At 42.9% G+C, this 18,632-nt stretch overlaps 1 long non-coding RNA gene across 1 annotated transcript in view; it reads right to left on the bottom strand.

Annotated features, from left to right (window-relative positions):
- The window catches only part of LOC138417282 (uncharacterized), a 184,964-nt gene that overhangs the window by 150,377 nt on the left and 15,955 nt on the right, over positions 1 to 18,632 (bottom strand). Inside the window, exons 2-3 of the long non-coding RNA XR_011248052.1 lie at positions 12,163 to 12,404; positions 11,923 to 12,037 (exon numbers count right to left, since the gene is read on the bottom strand). This is a non-coding gene — a long non-coding RNA (uncharacterized lncRNA). The remainder of the gene's footprint in view (positions 1 to 11,922; positions 12,038 to 12,162; positions 12,405 to 18,632) is intronic.

Raw genomic sequence — 18,632 nt, 5'->3', positions numbered from 1 at the left:
AATTTTCAGACCAAACCCCCTGCATGAGTGCGCCTATAAGACCTTGAAAAGGCATTGTTTTTCTACAGCCACAAACAACATGCCCTGAACTTGGCCCTGCCCAGAAAGAAAACCTTGAGAAGGACCAAGGACAGCTGTAGCTGGAGAAGCAGATGCCTGGAGGCTTGCTTTCGCTCCCTCCCCTCCACAGAATCCTTTAAAAACCTTTGCAAATGGACAAGGCACACGCCTGCTCACGCCAACACCCAGCTCTCCAGAGGGAGACTGCCTGCATACCTACGCAACTTCCTGTTTGCTTGTGCAATTACCTGCAGTTCACTTAAGAACGCATGTTCTGAGTGTAGCCTTTTCTGCCCTGCGCATGCATGTGCATATTTTGAAGGTGCAAATGAGGCTCCAAGCATAACTTTTTAATGTAGCCCTAAAGGGGTACATTATTCTGACCAGCACTAACAGAGCCGTCCCACATTAAGGCAGCAACTTTAGGGCCCAGCAGAGGCAACAATGTCAAACAAGCACACAGACCCAGTCTCCCCACGTGGCTCAAGCTCTTCTTATGCCCTTTACTCCCGCTTCCTCCTTTAAAGTTCCACTGCCTCCAAAACGCCTACTTCGTCCAAAGTTTCTCCAAACCCCTCCCCAGACTTCTGCCGCATCTCCTAGGGATTTACACGGAGACCTGGGTCTGTCTCCCCTTCCTAATTATGACCTTGTCTTTCTAAACTCTTTCCGCTGCACCGGGTCACTAGTCAACATTTTGAAATGTGTCCAGGCACCCCTTCTCCTGGAACGTGCTCCTCAGTCACAGAGTCTGTAACTGCAGCAGAGTCTGGCCAGGAGTTCAACCAACGTCTTCCCTTTTCCTCCTAACACAGCTAAACCACCTCCCAGCCTCCCTTGTAGTTGTATTTTGCCACATGACCCAGTTCTGGGTTTCCCAAAGGGGGAAAAGTGATTTGTATGACACTTCCAGGTTGAGATGATTAGGAGATGTTCCTTCTACAGATTTACTGTCTTCCCTCATCTACTGGCTGGAAACAGAAGACATGGTGGAAGGCTACATGACCTTGAATGACACTGCAGCTAGACAGAAAGAACTTAGGTTCCTGAGTGACTGTGTGGATCAGAGTCCTCCCACCCCCACTCCCCTGCCCATCCTTACTTGACTGTAATAAAGGCAAGGAATAAATCTTTATTGTGTCAAAATCCTGAGATTTGGGGGTTATTTGCTATGGCAATCATCTTGCACTGATGTTGTAAATGGATTGCAAATTTTCTCCCAATTATTTCCCTTCCATGCAATGTAATTTAGCAGTTTCTTCCATCAAGTGTTGGAGTCTTATTTTCCATCCCTTAATCTAAGATTGGCCACAGAACTTGGTTTGGCAAATGAAACACAGCAGAAGTGACCGTGTGCCTCTCCAAGCCTAGCAGTCAAGAGGCAATTGCATGCCTTCACATGGTTATATAAAATGGTTTGTAATTAATCTGTTGAACTCTGCCAGTGAAAGGATGCCTCTCAGATCTTTCAAGTTGCTTTTAAAAGTTTGTTCCCTTTAAAAATTTCACCACTTCTCCCAACAAAATATATTTAGTCAAGGTTTGTTTTGTAAATGATTCCTTTCATGGTCTTTGAAAAAGAAAAAGCCAACTTTAACCTCCATTCTTTACAAAAGTCTCAGATTCCCTACTAAAAAAGGCTGCGGTTGTTTCAGAACTAAGATTAACAATTACCTCTGTTAGTTCAAAGACAAGGTGGGAATCTGACGGTCTTGAGACCTTATATTTCGTGTCTGGTATGAGAATGAAGACAGTTTGTCACAACAGCTCCTGGAGTTTTCCTTTACATTAATTATTGTTATGCCTAGTATCAGCATGCCTGTCCTTTGTAGAATGAACTAAGGTGTAACTGTAACATCCTCCTGTACCTTCACACATGAAAAAACTAAAGCAGGCTTTTCTTAAAAGCTCTGTGTCTGATTTAACATTGTTTCAACATTAAGCTTACAGCAACAGTAAATGTGAAGTCATTGTATTGATTATTTGAATTACATTCAGTTTTTCCACTTGTTTGCAAGGTCTCCATAAGAAGTCTGTTTTTGGCTGAGATTTTTTTTCAGTGGTTCCACTCAAGGAAGCATTTGCTTGTTTTGAACAGCACTTCAGGTCTCTGATAAGTGCTTCTAAAATTTTATATTATCCTCTGGAGATCTTGTTAAAATGCAGATATTCTGATGCAAAAGGCCTGGGGTCAGGACTGATATCTTGCATTTCTAACAAGCTCCCAAAGTAATGTTGATGACACTGGTCCATGGACCACGCAAGAGTCTAGAGTGGACTTTTACCGTGTTGGATTTTCCAGTGCTTAAAATTTTACTTAGATGGCATATGATGGAGCACATGAATGAAGATCAGACCAGAAAATAGAAAGTGGTTTGCATAATACCTATAATTCACCCTGTGATCACCAGCCTAAACTCAGCCCTATGTGGTGCCAAAGGTGTTACCATTTTCTAGCTGGTCATTCAGTGAATGAAATCAAGGCACATGTGTTCACACGGGAAGCAGCAGTGCTGGTGTGTCTTTACGTTCTCAATTCACATCTAAATTCCTTTCAGTCTAAGGAGTCTGGATTCCCCTACTTCTTTCCACAGTTCACTTCCCTCTCCTTGTCTGTCACTATTACCAACTTTCCATCTTGAATATATATGTATTATTTTTACTTTATTTTTTATTACATCTTGAATATAGATCTTATAAGCCTGCTCAGTTGCTTCAATCCTGTCCGACTCTTTGCCACCCATGGACTATAGTCCACCAGGCTCCTCTGCCCATGGAATTCTCCAGGCAAGAATACTGAAGTGGGTTGCCATGCCTTCTTCCAGGGGATCTTCCTGACCTAGGAATCTAAACCACGTCTCCTGCAATGCAGGAAGATTCTTTACCCACTGAGTCACTTGGGAAGCCCCAGTAGAGATCAACTAAGGCTAAATAACACAGGTGATATCTACTGACCTAAGCACTCATGGTAAGGTTGGATCTTTTTAATCCACTTGTTTGGTCCACCTTTCCACTTGACAGCAATCTCTATAGGTGGGATTGGAAGTTCTATGGGTAGTATATAGAACCAATTCTGTAGGAGAGCTTTCCTAAGAGGCCTATAGCCTGAGATTTGCATTAAGCCCTTAAATGAAGATGTCTTTCAATTTCATGATCACGGTGCTTGGATCAAGTGTGTGTTTTAGCTGTTAATCCACTAAGTAGGAAGGCTTATTCCTTATATCTTGACACAGGTTCATGGATTAATAGAAAGATCCATCAATCGAGTAATAGGAAAGTAGGTTCCGGCTCCAATTCTACCTCCAAATTACCTAGACAGTGTATTAAAAAGCAGAGGCATCACTTTGCCAACAAATGTCTGTATAGTCAGACCTATGGCTTGTCCAGTAGTCCATGTACAGATGTGAGAGTTGGACCATAAAGAAGATTGAGCGCCAAAGAATTGATGAATTGATGCTTTCGAACTGTGGTGTTGGAGAAGACTCTTGAGAGTCCCCTGGACTGCAAGAAGATCAAACCAGTCAATCCTAAAGGAAATCAACCCTGAATATTCATTGCAAGGACTGATGCTAAAGCTGAAGCTCCAATGCTTTGGCCACCTGATGTGAAGAGCTAACTCACTGGAAAAGACTGATGCTGGGAAAGATTGAAGGCAAATGGAGAAAGGGGTGGCAGAGGATGGGACAGTTAGATGACATCACCAACTCAGTGAACATGAATTTGAGCAAACTCCAGGAGACAGTGGAGGGCAGAAGAGCCTTGTGTGCTGCAGTCCATGAGATCGCAAAAAGTCGGACACAGCTTAGAGAGTGAACAACAACAGCAATTAGCTGAGTGAGCTTGCACAGAACACGGTGTTTCTTTAAGCATCACTGCTATTAATTATAAAAACAAGTTTCTAGCTCCAACTTTTCTTCCAGCTCAGATGACCCTTAACCTGAAATGCCTCCAGACCAGAGGCTACACACAGCAAATGGTCCTCACAACCACACCCATTTCTGCACATGGTTTCTTGGAAACCACATTCCAGGCAGGAAGGGCCCACAGAACATCTTATGCCAACTTCTTCATTTAGCACAAGAGGAAACAGGTCTTGGGAGCAAGGTTGGTCAAGGGTAGAGTGGGGATGAGAACACACATTTCCTAATTCTCGGGTCTATGATCTATATAACAGCCCACGAACTCAAGAGGTCTCGTTGGGATTAAAAGTCAATTGCCCCTCTGTGCGGGCTACTGTGGAACTGCTTACAGGAGAGAAGTCTTCACATCCCAGAAAAGCCACCTTCCTCTGCACATGGAGAGAGCTTTACAAGCATTTACTGAATGAGAGAATGTGTGACTCCTCTGCATTTTCTCTTCTCTCAGAGACATATTTGTAAGCATTTAGAGTCTCATGAATATTCACTGGAAGGATTGATGCTGAAGCTGAAGCTCCAATACTATAGCCACCTGATGCAAAGAGCCAATTCGTTAGAAAAAAACCCTGATTCTGGAAAAGATTGAAGGCAGGAGGAGAAGGGAACGACAGAGGATGAGATGGTTGGATGGCATCACGTTCAATGGATGTGATTTTGACCAAGTTCTGGGAGATGGTGAAGGGCACAGAAGCCAGGCGTGCTGCAGCCCATGGGGTTGAAATTATTGATTTGGAGGCACACTCTCGGTGCTCCAGAAGCAGAGTACCTCTGCAGCTCCGGCTCCAGCTGCCCACAGGGGTAAGTGGCTTAATAACACCCACTTTATCTCCTCCATCCCTTCCCTGTCTCACTTCCCTACCCTCCTACCAGCATTTCCTGGAATCTTCTTCCAAATAAACTATCTGTGATGAAGTCGTGATCTTAGTGTTTGCTTCCGGAGAATCCAAACCAAGACACTCAGGTGTATCAGCCTGAAGGAGATGGAGCTTTCAGGGGATCCCTTGCATTCTTTTTGCTGTGGCAACTAAATTTTTATCTGACTCGGGTGTAGTTTGGGTTCCCGAGGAAAATACTTGGGTGCAGGCATGTTATTTGGGAAGTGTCCCAGGACGTGGAAGTGCGAGAGGGGAGCAGGGAGAACAGGAAGGGAAGTGGAGCCGGTACACAGTGTGTCTGTTAGGGGATTGCTGTGGGAAACTGAGGGCACAGTCTCCGGCCCCCGGAAGGGCGCTGCGGGATGCACCTCAGAATCACGCACTGAGGGGTGAAAAGCAGGGTGCCAATTTACTAATCCCCTTCCTCAGGGCATTTGCCCTGTAAACAGGCCACACATACCCTGGAGGTTATAGGACACCCGGAAGCTCTAGGGATTCCCCAAAACCACCTGCCAGGGGCCTTCAGGAAACCAGTCATGTCTGCTGTAGACACTGTCTGCAGAACTTTTACTACAGCGAAACACTGCCCTGTTCAGCAGACTGTCACCTCCCTATCCTCAGAGACTTCTCTAAGCCTCCTGAGTGCTGAGCTTGCCTTGTTTGGGCTTCCCTGAAAGGCACCCCTGGATCCATCAGGGCCCAATGCAACTCCATCAACCGAGAAGCAGGTGGGATGAGAAATGGAACCAGTAGAAGAAAAATGAGCCTCAAACCTGCCTCTGCAGTCAAGTCAGGAGCCGAGCTAAAATGCTCAGTGGCTACAGCAGGCCCAGATCTTGCCTATCCCCAAGGCCCTGCTGTCAAGGTCCCAGGACCGCACAGGCCTTTTCTTTGAAACCTCCCTGTTCAGTGTCACCAAGCTGGCCTGATCGGAGGCCCCGAGGTCAAGGCAGTATCAGGGTAAGGTTTCTTAAGTGCCATGTGTGAGACGCCATCTGACACTGTTTATACGTTGACTTAGTCCCCTTGTTGACCACAAGACAGGAGTTAAAAGCATTGCTTTTGGAACTCAAATGTGTTAACTTCTAAAGTGATGTTTGAATTAGAGTTAAGAAGGGCCCAACGTTTTGATCTACTGATGGGAGGGAAAGAAAAGAAGAAAAAAACAAAGTAACTTAAGGAAAGCTTTTTTTTTCCCAGAAAGGAAATTGAATTATTTTGACTAAAACCAAGAGACTTGTTTGTAATGAGTCTATCAGCTTTGGGGCTGACATGAGATGGCTACAGATGTGTCTGAATTCTGCCACTGCCCAAATGAGGCAGCTGATCTATTAAACTGGACTGCTGATTTCTGAAGGGGCTCATGGGGAAAGGTAACTTCCCTCTTCAATAGATCAAGGCCAGAAAATGGAGCACCCACTGGAGTTAGACCAAAAGCCATCACTTGAAAGTCAAAGACAGCAGCAACCCGAAGCCTAAAAGTTGCCTTATTAGCAATGGAATATCTACACAAGAAGAAGGCACAAGTTCCACAACTCAGGTTGCTGGAATTTGGCACTCCTTCCTTGAAACGTCTTTGGATTCCTAACACAAAAGATTAGCAAATGCATTTCCCACACTTCAGTAAAGCACGTGACAAAATGCCTGTGATCTGTGTTACATTGTGGAGTTGACAATTTTTAACTAATGGTTTTCTTATCTGCCTGTGTGGCACAGTGGGAAGCAGTGGCAATTAAGATAATGAGATATGAATAGGAAACAGCTCTTCTGATTAGAATCACAGATTGAGCTTGCTGGATATTCCGCACATGGACATCAATGTGTGTGGCATGTCATGAGCTGGCATGGTCACCCTCTGCAACACGGTGACAATTATTGCATTAGTGATAACACGAGACACGACAAGGTGCTGGGGTCCCTTTTGTACCACGCAGAAAAGAGCAAATGATGTTCAATGGGCTTTGAAAAATTTATTAAACTCTATTGTCTTCTAATTCTTTTTAAATTAACAAAGTGAATCAAATCTGGGTTAACTGTCTATTAAGCTATATAGCTGATGAGCCGCAGGTTAACCAGTGAAATGTTTGCTATGGAAATGACCAGCCCAGTAATAAATAAACCAGAATCCTAAGAAAATAAATGAAATTGATGTTTGTAAGTAAAACATCCAGAAGGAAAAAGTTTTGTGTTAATATGAACTAGGAAGTATTTATAGGCAACTCAAAGAATGCTTTAAAACCATTTTGGAATCCATTCAGAATATTAAGAAGCAATAAAGACCTAAGTCTTTTAATAAACTCTGTATTAAATTTAATATGGGCACAGATATTTCACAGAATCTAGATGTTTGCTAAAGATGGTTTTGTACAGTCCTTGGATCTCTTATAAGTCATGCCACATAAAACATTTTGCTTGTTTTGAGCTCTAGAAATAAAAATTGAAACTTTAATGTAATTATTCAACAAATACCTTTTGGATATCAACACCAGTGTCCTACCGAGATACACATCTGAAGACATCCAAATGTCCCTACTTTACCCAGATGATGGGGATGCTTTCCAGATGATCAGGTAAGGGGCATGCCTGATGGTCTAAGCACGTTTAAGTTTAAGAACATTTAAGTTCATGAGTATATGTAGCAGGGTGAGGGATGAGTGGGCATGAATACACATCATAATAGAAAAAGTTAGAATTCATCATCATTCCCTGATAGCTCAGTTGGTTAAGAATCTGCCTGCAATGCAGGAAACCGCATTTCGATTCCTGGGTTGGAAGATCCACTGGAGAAGAGATAGGCTACTCACTCCAATATTCTTAGGCTTCCCTTGTGGCTCAGCTGGTAAAGAATCCACCTGCAATATGGGAGACCTGGGTTTGATCCCCAGGTTGGGAAGATCCCCTGGAGAAGGGAAAGGCTACCCCCTCCAGTATTCTGGCCTGGAGAATCCCATGGGCTGTATAGTCCATGGGGTTGAAAAGAGTCAGACACGACTGACGACTTTCACTCTCACTCAGGTCCTAGAACAATACTTATGATTTCAAATGTAGAATGTAGACTTCATAGCCATCAGGACTACATTCCCTGTGAGTCACAGAAAAGTCATTCATGGTTTACTCAAGAAGTATTAACTGAGCATTTTTTAAGTGCCAGGAACTATTCTAAGTACTAGGATTAACTTAGGGAACAGAGACAAGGTTCGTCATTACAGGCAAAGCGAGTATAAAAAGTTTTTAGAAACGAGTAGAGTCTCTGCTCCATTTTTTCCCATTGCATCTTTATGATACTCAAAGACTTGACATTGAATAAAATGCTTATATGGCAATCCCTCAGATCTCCCTGGGGAGGTGCATTCCACATGACTCCAAGAAAGTTCCCCAGCAGGAGTGGGCACCACCGCCTGCTGCCATAACTGGCCCATCAACACAGCCTGGATTGCCTTCCTCCTTTCTGTCCGTTTCCACTCTCTCACTGTGCTCTCAGGGATCATCTTTCAAATGAACCGCCTATTCATTGTCTGCTTTGAGGGGAACCCAAACCAGACAGAAGAGAATGGCAGTTTAACAGCAGCCATTCCTGACAGGCTATTCTAGCATCACCAACTCAGGGAACGTGAATCTGAGCAAACTCCCGGAGATGGTGGAGGCCAGAGGAGCTGGCGTGCTGTTGTCCATGGGCTCACAAAGAGTCGGACATGACCTAGGGGCTGAGCAGCAACTACAGCAATTACTGACAATTTCCGTTCATCTCACCCAAATCTTTCCGCACAGAAAAGTCATAGTCTTCCTTGGTAAGCCTTTGGTGATGCGCTAACTTCAAAATCAGCGTTCTCTTGGAGAAAGTCCGTGGAGCCCTATCCTCCCCTGAGGGGAGCCTCCCTCCCCCTCTCCCTTCCCCTCCGGCCTCTCCTCTACTCTTTGACCACATCTCCTTCTCCTCTCCCAGCTCCCCACCTCCCCGCGCATCTCAGTGTTTTAATGTAGAGTGAAGCTGTGACTTGTATAGAAAATGGTGATGTTTGGACTGGTTTACTCTGAAACATTCTCCCCAAATTGAAGTGGTTTTCAATAATGCCAAGGAGTAAGGAAAAAAGAAAATAACGTGGTTTCTTCTCATATTGGGCAACATTTTTTCTTCCCAATTCATCTTCCTAAGCTTTGTTTCTCCCATTCAGATAGTTGCGGTTGGCATAAATACGTGTGTGTGTGCTCAGTCATGTCCGACTCTTTGCGACCCTGTGGACTGTAGCCCACCCAGCTCCTCTGTCCATGGAATTTTCCAGGCAAGAGTACTGGAATAGGTTGTCATTTCCTCCTTCAAGGGATCTTCCTGACCCAGGGATGGATTTCATATCTTCTGCATTGGCAGGCAGATTCTTTCCCACTGAGTCATCTGAGAAGCCAATTTGAATACGTTACTCGGATTCAACTTCTCAGAATCAACAGTAATACGAGCTAATGATTATGGAAAGCTTAATAGTTCTGTACATCAGCTCAACTTTCACACCTGTTCTATTATCATTAGCCCATTTAACAGGTGAGGAAATGGAAGCAAAGGACATTGCCCAAGGATGCTCAGCTTCCAAGGATGACAGAACTGGGGAACTGAGTCTCTAGCCAAGAACAGATCCTTCATTCCCATGTCAAGTTACCTCCTCTCACATTACAATTTTGCTAACTAACAGAACCCCTTCCCCCAACCCTTGAATTACAGCTTTACTGTCTCTGAATATAAAAGAAACACTGAACTGAAGGATCAACAGCTCAAATCAGCAAGGAGAGGAGGAAAGCAGAATTGGGCAGTGTCACCACCTATAAATTGCCAGGATTCTAAAGGCTACATAACTAGTTCCGTCTTAGATGCATTTAGGAAACCTGGAGAGTCAGCAGTGACATCAACCTGGTTACCAGGGCATCTGAAGCTAGATGTTAACAGTGAAAACAACAGCTCCTAGCTTAACTCCTCCGGTGACATCTGAAATAGTTGTAACAACTCATGCTTTGTGCTCTGGCCACATGGGGTGTTTTGAAGAGCTCTAAAAAGAGAGGCAGTTCTATAGCCAAGTTCATGCAGTTTCTATATCTCTAACGAAGGGAAACACCCAATCCTACCTTAAATATATACATATGTATATACATATACATATACACATATATATATGTGTATATGTATATATATCAGGCCTCCCTGGTGGCTCGGATGTAGAGAGTGATAGTTCCTCAGTCATGCCTGACTCTTTGCAATCCATGGACTGTAGCCTGCAGGCTCCACTGTCCATGGAATTCTCCAGGCAAGATTACTGGAGTGGGTTGTCTATATATAGACATAGATAGATGTATATATAGATATATATATCAGAGAAGGCAATGGCACCCCACTTCTTGCCTGGAAAATCCCATGGATGGAGGAGCCTGGTAGGTTGTGAAGGCACGACTGAGAGACTTCACTTTCACTTTTCACTTTCATGCATTGGAGAAGGAAATGGCAACCCAGTCCAGTGTTCTTCCCTGGAGAATCCCCAGGATGGAGGAGCCTGGTGGCCTGCTGTCTATGGGGTCGCACAGAGTCAGACACAACTGAAGCGACTTATATATGTTAGCAGCAGATATATATATATATATATATATATATATATATATATATATATATATATATGTTAAGCCCAATTGTTTCTGTGGAAACCACAATCTGTTTAGACTCACACAAGAAAACTGGTATTTATCAAATTAAAAATGTAAGAAAATTTTTTAATTACCATCTCATGGACACCAAATGATATAACTATGGAATTTTTCTGTCTTGACCTGCCTTGGGGTTAGCTAGTTAATTCACTTTTCATTTGGTTAACTAGTCACTTCCAAGGCAGCCATTAGTTATCCTGATTGCCCATCTTCTACAGAGGAGATGAAAGAACGTGGCCAGAACAAGCATAGATTTGGTTGAGGGTTTCCTTCAGATCTGCTTATGCTTGTGTGTAACTACTTAAAAACAACAGGTAGGGCTCTGGATGTAAATAGGAAATCAGTAATGAACAGACAAGAAAAAAGAGAATGAGAAAGATGAAGCCATCCTTACAAGTTTTTAAGGAAGAACAGAGGGAAAAGGTAGGGATGGATGAAATAAATGAAGAGGACTAAGAGGTCCAAGCCACAAGCTATATAATAAATCTTCATGTGAGTATATGATATACAGTTTAAGGAATATGGTCAAAAATATTGTACTAACTTTATATGGAGACAGGTGGTCACTTAATTTATCATGGTGACCATTTTGTAGTGTACACAAATTTCAAATCATTATGTAGTATACCTGAGACTAATAAAATTGTTTGTCAACTGTATTTTAATTTAAAGAAGGGGCAGGGGAGAGAGGAGAGAGCAAAAAAACAACACATGTCTGCAGGTCGACTGCCCCGTGAGCAGGCATCAGTGGTAGTGAGTGGAATGTTTTTAGGGGAGGAAGGTATTCAAAATACACATCTCTCTACTCAGCAGTCTGCTGATCGTCTCATGGCGGGTGGCAAACATTGCCGAAGAACCTAAGTCATTCGATATTTTTTGTTGGCAGTTCTACAGGATTCTCCTTATGTGCATGAGTTTCATCTTCAGAGTTTGATATAAACAAAAAACTAGAAGCACTTGAACTTAACAAAACAAACAAAAAAACACGAGACCCCAGATTCCAGTTTCCTCATTTAAACATCACTAACCTCATTCTTTACAAACACAAACAGCCTCACATTAAGAAAAGTGAAGCTTCCCAGTTCTTTGCTTGTGCCTGGCCCTGTACACCCATCATTATTCAACTCTCAGTTTAAAATAAGCCACAGAACATTTTACCAGCAGAAGTAAAGCCATTTTATTAATGGAAATGTTGAATTGCTTCTCCTTGTTTACTTCCAAGAATAGGACATCTCTAAACAAACTGGATGGGAACACATGCAAATTTCTGATCAATACCCACCTTTGAGAATTCAAAAGGTCTCTTGTCAACAGCCCAACATACAGTGTATCAGATTCCCACTTACCTTTTTAACATCTAATAATTAAAGACAATCTGTCAGGACTCTTACCTCTATGTAGGGGAGGAAGAACCAAGTGCAGGGAGCTCTTAACCTTGCTCTTGAAGACCATTGAGAATATTTCTATAACACCCTCCAAAACATCTCTGGGCTGATGATGGTTCTACTGGGGGGGAAAAAAAAACAACTTTATTCTTTCTCATTCTGCTTTTGAACTGTAATAGATAAGTTTTCGTGGTGTCATGACTATTACCAAAGAAAATTGATCATCCTTGTATAATGTAACAATACCTTGTATCTATGTAAAATCTCTGCTTCCAAAGCTCAAAGTACTTTCATGAAGCACTAGCTCATTCGATCATCTTTGTCCTCACTGAGGTATGGTGAGGCATGCATGTAATCCTCATGTGCAAGACAGGAAACCAGAGACAGAGGTTAGGGCAGTGCTCAGAGGTTGCGCTATTGAATCAACGATGCAGCTGGAACTTTCTGCCTTCATTTGCTGGGCTGCTTTCTCTTCTCCTACAGAGATTCTGAAACATAGAAATAAATTCATCTGATACTTCTCTGAAATGAAGAATAATAATGTTTACTTAAGGGAGAAAAAATATTTCACTTTCTTCAGTTCAGTTCAGTTCAGTCTCTCAGTCATGTCCGACTCTTTGCGACCCCATGAATCGCAGCACGCCAGGCCTCCCTGTCCATCAGCAACTCCCAGAGTTCACTCAAACTCACATCCATCGAGTCAGTGATGCCATCCAGCCATCTCATCCTCTGTCGTCCCCTTCTCCTCCTGTCCCCAATCCCTCCCAGCATCAGAGTCTTTTCCAATGAGTCAACTCTTCGCATGAGGTGGCCAAAGTACTTTAGCATCTCATAAAAATGCATCCTGTTTAAGGGCCTTAAAAAGATGCCCTGATCCCTTATTTCTAGATGAGGAACACTTGTGACCTGGAGGACCACCACCTGCACACATGTAGAACAGAGCCTAGAGCTAGCAGAAGAGGTGGAGATAGGAGTTTCAAGTGTTAATCCAGCTTCACTGAAGAAGGCCACTAAAGCGTATAATGCCAGGTATAACAATGCCACACCAGACGCTGCAGGTACAATTTCCCGCTCAATCGTACATCTACCTGTAAGGAAGGTAATAGCACTCCCACTTTACAGACAAGGAAAGTGAGTCTGGGAGGTCAAATTACTTACACAAGGACTCCAGCCAGGCCCAGAAATGGTAAACTCTATAGGTAATCCCATAAAGGAGAAAATCTATGCCCAGAAGTCTTCAAAAAATAACCTGAGTAACACAGAATTGTGGGTCCCATATAAACATTCTTGGGTCCATATATTACATTTAATCATAAAAAATTGCTGATATTCACCTCCTTTCAACCTATGAAAAGGAATAATTCAAATGATTTGAACTCTCATTTTGGGGATTCCTGAGATGTTCTTGGGGAAAAAGATCTCCTAAGTATTAATACTAAGAATAAAGTCAGGCACTGCCTTTGAAAGCACGATTGTGGGCTTGAGATGAAAGTCAGGCTGGATAGAGAATTGTAATTCAAAAAATTCCCCAGTTCGTAAGTAGCTTAGTGAGAAAGGGTGTGTTCCCACCACTGGAGCAGAAACTTCCTTTCCCAAGCCCTTCTAGGATTTTGCCCTTCCTGTTCATCTCTTCCGATCAAATTCATCCTTTAGGTAAACACAGGAGGGATTAGAGACCTTTAATTGGCTTTGAGGAAAAAAAATGGTAATCTGAGATGCCTGGGCAGGAACTATCTTGTGTCTTGTGGGAGAGAAGTGTGGAGAGAAAGAGAAAAGGAAAAATCTGCAGTTTGACAGGCCGTTCCCAGCCATAGCAGAGAGTGTTCAGGAATAGGCAAGGTTGTTAAGTCATTCATCCAAACGTGGCTGTGAGCTTCAGGCCCGCCATCTTGGATTTCTCTGTCCACTCTGCTCTTTCTGTGTGAAGTAGGGAATGGCATCCCAGAGTTTAACTCAGTGGCTTTCACACTTTGTTGTCATTGTTTAGTCACACAGGTCTGTCTGACTCTTTGTGACCCCATGGACTGCAGCATGCCAGGCTTCCCTGTCCTTCACTGTCTCCCAGGGCTTGCTTATACTCATGTCTGTTGAGCTGATGATTCCATCCAACTATCTCGTCCTTGCCCTCTTCTCCTTTTACCCTCAATCTTTCCCAGAATCAGGCTCTTCTCTAATGAGTCAGCCCTTTCTATCCGGTGGTCAAAGTATTAGAGCTTCAGCTTCAGCATCAGTCATTTCAATGAATATTCAGGGTTGATTTCCTTTAGAATTGACTGGCTTGATCTCCTCGCTGTCCAAGGGACTCTCAAGAGTCTTCTCCAGCTTTAGTATAATCTCAATATCTCCTGGGGCTTTGAGGGATAGGGTAGGGGACCTGGAGATTTTGATTGGGAAGGTCTGTTGTCGCTCCTAACAAGTTCCCATGTGATGTTGATTCTGCTGGTTCAAGGAATACACTTTAGTTTGGGAACGCATGTAAGAATTAAAGATTTTAAAATTTAAAAAATAAAAAACTAAATAAATAAAAAATAAATCGAAGTAGAAAAAATAAATAAAAAATTTAAAAAAATAAAATTAAAAAAAAAAACCACTAGCCTAACTTCTGGCTATACAGTTGCATTCTATCTTCCTGCTGCATAATTTTCTGGGCCATGTCTGCACAGACAGAATCTATACATGTTGCAGGGAGGAGAATCCACAGAGATGATGATGTCTGAAGGTTTGTAATAATGGGTACTGTAACACTGGCTTTGGTACCAACCAACTTGCAACACAGCTGGCGCAGTGGGATTCTTGGTAATGATAGTAGCTAATATGTATTAACTAGCCAATATGTGCCAGGCAGTATGTAAAGTTTCTACTCATGTTATCTTTGAGATGCGTGTACTGTTATTACTCCTGTTTTATAAATGCAGATTCTAAGCCTCCTTGGGTTAATCCTATGGTCACTCAACCAGAGAATGGAGGAGTAGGTCCAGGCCCCACGGCTCTCTAGTGCTGCACACAGTACTTCCTGAACCCCAGAAACATTAAATTAGGAAAAGAGACATCCGCCTCCAGTGCTCTTTGATAAAGGAATAGGGTGAATGGGTGCCCATAGCTCTTTCTTCACTCTACTATCTTGTCTTCCAGGGTAATGCAAACGTTCCCCTCTGGCCCCATTTCCTCCCTTAACTTCACCTGCTAATGCATGGGAAATGCCTCATAGATTAAAGTGTAGGAGATAAAAGAAGGGGGTGCCCTGCTACCAGACATGGTTTCTTAGATTATTTTTCCTTATTGAAACAAACACCTAATTCCTTGTAGAAACATCATCCAGTATTGGGAGACTCTGGCCCTGGAAATGTAGTTAAAGTTTGGAGCTCCAAAGGGAGTTGATTGCAAGGGATTGGACACCTTCTTGCTTTCATGATACCCACTTCTTGCATTGTCTATCTCATCTCTTTCCTGTTAGGGGACGGGGGTTGGAGGTTGGAGCTGCAGAGATACCAGACTTTTATCTGAATGGAGATTGGTTTCTCTGCTACTGTTCTGGCTTTGATATGTTCCTTAACTAGTCTCACAACTTGCTCCTTCCACCCTGAAGTTTCTATTTTATAGCTTAATCCAGGACCTGGCTTCAGAGAGGTCAGTTGCCTGGGATTACAAGCTTCTAAAGTAAGAGTTGAGAGAGCTTCTCCTCTAATAGGAAGATACTGACCTTTGCCTTGGAGTTGGGCCTCTGCTGTACAAAGTTCAGGTGCAACATCATGGACCTAGGGATCATCATAGGCTAGGGATCGTTAGGAGCACTGGCCGCACTATGGCCATTCGGTTACAGAAGAGTGATGTTCACGCCTAATTGTGTCCTGAGACACCTTTTCACTGGACTAAAGGTCCACTAAGCTGTGCCACTATCTGCTTTCATCTTCCTGTCCCTCTTACTTTATTATTCACCTCCTGGTGAATAATCAGGAGATGCATTAGGCCCAAACCCATTGCCCTTCCTTCTGCACATTTTCAAACTTGTTCAAATTTCTCCACATTAAAATTTCACATGCCCTTTGACCTAGCAATAGCATTTCTAAATATGTATTCTATAGATATACTGCACATGTGATAAATGAGATATAATAGAATTGCCTATAACAGCAAAATATTGGAAACCATGTAATCCATCTGACTCATCGTTAAGGAGCCAGCTAAATAAATTACAGGTAATTCATACAATGGAATAATATGCAATCAGTAAGAAGAATTAAGCAATCTACCGGTACCAACACAGAGCACACCACCAAAATGTACTAGTGAAGTAAAGGAAAAACCAAAAAAGATTGCAGTTTAGGGAGGTGAAGGTTCTTGTCCAGGGTCCTATAACTGCATTAGATGCAGCATCTTTGGCTCTTTCCCTCCTCAAATTTCTCCTTAATCTTTATCCATTGGATGTTTTACTCCAGCATATAAGTCAGATTTCCCTCACTACCCCCTCATCTAGAACCTGTACCCTCTTACTATCTTTTATGCCTTCTCTCCAACAAGCTGCTGGACAGTTTCACCTACACTAACTCTCCCCTCTTCCTCAACCAGCCTCTTCTGCCCCCACCAATCCACAGAAAGCTCTCTCCTTAAGGGCACCTATGACCTGTGATGGGCAAACCTTACAATAAAGCCATTTTTCACTTTGTCATAAGACATCCATGCCTCCACGATGCCCTTCCTACTTGCTCCTTGGCCATCTTCAATGAACGCCCTGTCTCTTGCTTTTCCGCCTACTTCTCTTACTGCTTCCTTTCAGTCTCTCCTTGTCAAAATCCTCTTCCTAATCCCACCCTTGAAGTGCTTGTTCACTGAATCCCTCTTGTCTCACTGTAGACATTTTCCTGGGCTCATCTGTTCCTATTCATTGTATTACCACCTCTGTACCAACAGCATCCAAATGTCTTTTCTTCAACATTAGTTCTTACAGTGATCTGGAACCCAACCTCCAACTTCTTGTATCATCACTTGGATGTCCCTCCGGCACATCAAACTCCATATGCACAAAAATCTGAAGGCAACATCTTTTTTCTCCTGCAAAGCAGCTAGTAGTTTCTCTATTGTAGAGAACAGTAATATCACCCCTTTTCTAGTCACCAAAGGCTGAAATCTTAGTGTCATCCTTAATTGATGCTTCTTCATAAACTTCATATCCCATCAGTCACCAAGTCTTAATGCCTCCATCTCTGAAACACCCTTCTAATCTATACTATTTCCTTTATTCTCAGAGCCATTATCTTAATTTAGGTCATTATTATTGCTCCATATTCTATTACAACAGTGTCCTAGCTGCTTTGCCTGCCTCTATATCTCTGACCCCTCCAACGCCTGCCATTCAGCAACCTCTACCTTTTTCTGAAGTCCTTTTGACGACTCTGAGTAACCTTGAGATGACATTTCGAGTGTCTTCCATGATTTACAAGGTCTCCCTGATCTTCCCTTTCCGATTCTTTCAGCTTCAGTTCCTGCTTCTCCCCCACCTCCACCCAGCTGGAACAGCTTACAGTCCCCCAAAGTCCCAGCCATCAGCCCCATTAAGTGCTAAACATGCTATGACCTCTGCCTGTGGCTCCCTTCCCTTCCCCATCCACCTGCCTGGCTTCTCTCCATTCTGCAAACTCAGCTTAGTCATAACCTCCTTTGGGCGTTCTCACCATAGTTTTCCTTACACCAATTTTAGCTGAGTTAGCTACTGTTCATCTCTACCTAACCCTCTATTCTTCTTTCATTTTTAATGCTTCATGCGTGCGTGCATGCAAGTCACTTCAATCATGTCTGACTCTTTGCAACCCTATGTACTGTAGCCCACCAGGCTCCTCTGTCCAGGGGATTCTCCAGGCAAGAACACTGGAGCGGGTTGCCATGCCCTCCTCCAGGGATCAAACCCATGACTGGGATCAAACCCATGACTCTCACATCTCCTGCACTGGCAGGTGGATTTTATTTTGCCACTAGCACCAGAAGCCACTTACTTCTTCATGCTGCGCTTCAAAGAGGAATTATCTCTGTTTTAGTTTATCTTTTCTTCTCCTACAGTCACTGTTCATTGTGAATAAGGATTATTTTTCATTTCTATTTCTAACCCTGGGGCTCTGTAGTGTCTTAGTACCTAGTTCCCAGCAAGTGATTAACAATTAGGATATCATCCTTCTGGTTTCTAGAACAGATATTCTTTACACTGTCCCTAAAATAATAATTGACTGATTGATTGAAAAGGAGGTCTATCCACAGTCACCAATGGCTTGTAAAACATGAGCTTGTTCTTCACATGACGCAGAAATGGAACTCTGCAAGTCTTGCATGATTCCAAAGACCTGATCACTGGAACTGTGTTTCAAGAACTGATTTAATTCTGATCTGTGTCCTAAGAATTAAGTTATTCATTCAAGTATTTATATATGTTGGCTTCTGTTTTCTGGTTAAAACTGGAGATGTCCCTCCTACCAGATGAACTTGCCAAGGTCCTTTTCAGGGGTGACACTGGAAACCATTCCCAGATTCAATTGCAATTTGTAACAATCACTGCACTGCTAAGAATCTGACTGTGGTTCACATCAAGAAAATTCCTCAGCTGACTGGCAGGTTTGCCGTGAAAAGTCCTAGTCCTTGAGAACACTCTCAATTGTGTGTCAAGTCACAGACGAAACACTTGGTGAGAGAGGTCTCTCATCCCACCTCTTCCCATATTCTTCCAACCTCCT

This window comes from Ovis canadensis, chromosome 13 (assembly GCF_042477335.2).
Source record: "Ovis canadensis isolate MfBH-ARS-UI-01 breed Bighorn chromosome 13, ARS-UI_OviCan_v2, whole genome shotgun sequence".
Taxonomy (NCBI): Eukaryota; Metazoa; Chordata; class Mammalia; order Artiodactyla; family Bovidae; genus Ovis; species Ovis canadensis.
Note: the sequence above shows the minus strand (reverse complement) of the source record. Positions and strands in the feature narration are given on the sequence as shown.